Consider the following 998-nt stretch of genomic DNA (forward strand, 5'->3'; position numbering starts at 1 on the left):
TTCATCAGACGTCCTGCGGCTACCTCTGGATGCACAAAAAGCTTCATGGCCACTTGGATTTTCTACTGCGTATAAATGATAAAGTTTTTTTTTTTTTTTTTTTGTAAAAACACTAATAGTCTCCCTTTTCAAGTTTAAGATGACCACCCAAGTATGTAGAAGCAAAAAGAAGCAGTGTTATCATTTCCCATCGTGCTTCCTGTTCCTAATGAATTGTCGCTGAAGAGGTGCAGAACCACGAGACATCAGGCGTGTCAGCACATCTCGGTCTTTCCCCAACTTCTCCGTCCTCGAACGTTCCCAAAAAGCAAACCCGACATCAGGAAGCTCCCGCAGCCCACTAGGTCACCGGTACCTGTTGATTTTTTTTGTCCTCCCTTTTGTACAACATTCTCTTTCACAGGTTGGTTAAGAGTATGTGACCATTTACACAACAAGACGTGGGAGGTATAAAAGAAGCCTCCGCAGAGAGGCTGAGTGCTGCTTAATGGGAGCCCGGGGCCTGCCCTCCGTCTTGGAGCCTTTCTCACATCTTGGTCCCTGCCTCTCCAGTTACTTCCACTGTCCTCCACCAACAAAGACCCAACTGACTGCCCTCTCCTTCCCAGACCCGATCACCGCGGATCCACCTGAGATTTGCCTTCGTTATCGCTCCAGCATCTATGGAAATGAAGTGTCTTGTATAACCTTGTAAATGAGGCTGTTCCTAATTAAAAGAAGGGGGTACACAGAGTGTCCAAAGGGACTCATGTTAATGCTGTAACTCGACCTGCCGCGGACCTTGAAAAGCAACGGTTCAGACTGTGTGTGCGCTTCAGGGTTTTGTCCATAAATGCCCCCAGAGTGAGACTGGACTACTTTGGTGAGTTTGTGTGCCCTGAGTTTAAAACTGTACTGAGTGAACCCGAAAACAAGGCTGCGCCACAATTGAGGCCTAATCCAAAGGCAGTGTCGAGGCGCAGCTTCTAGTACATCTGCCAAAGGATTTGTCAACCAAA

Source organism: Brachyistius frenatus, unplaced genomic scaffold, assembly GCF_029030835.1.
Source record: "Brachyistius frenatus isolate BFR_SWC_R1_liver_20210118 unplaced genomic scaffold, ASM2903083v1 Contig_84, whole genome shotgun sequence".
In the NCBI taxonomy this organism is placed as follows: Eukaryota; Metazoa; Chordata; class Actinopteri; family Embiotocidae; genus Brachyistius; species Brachyistius frenatus.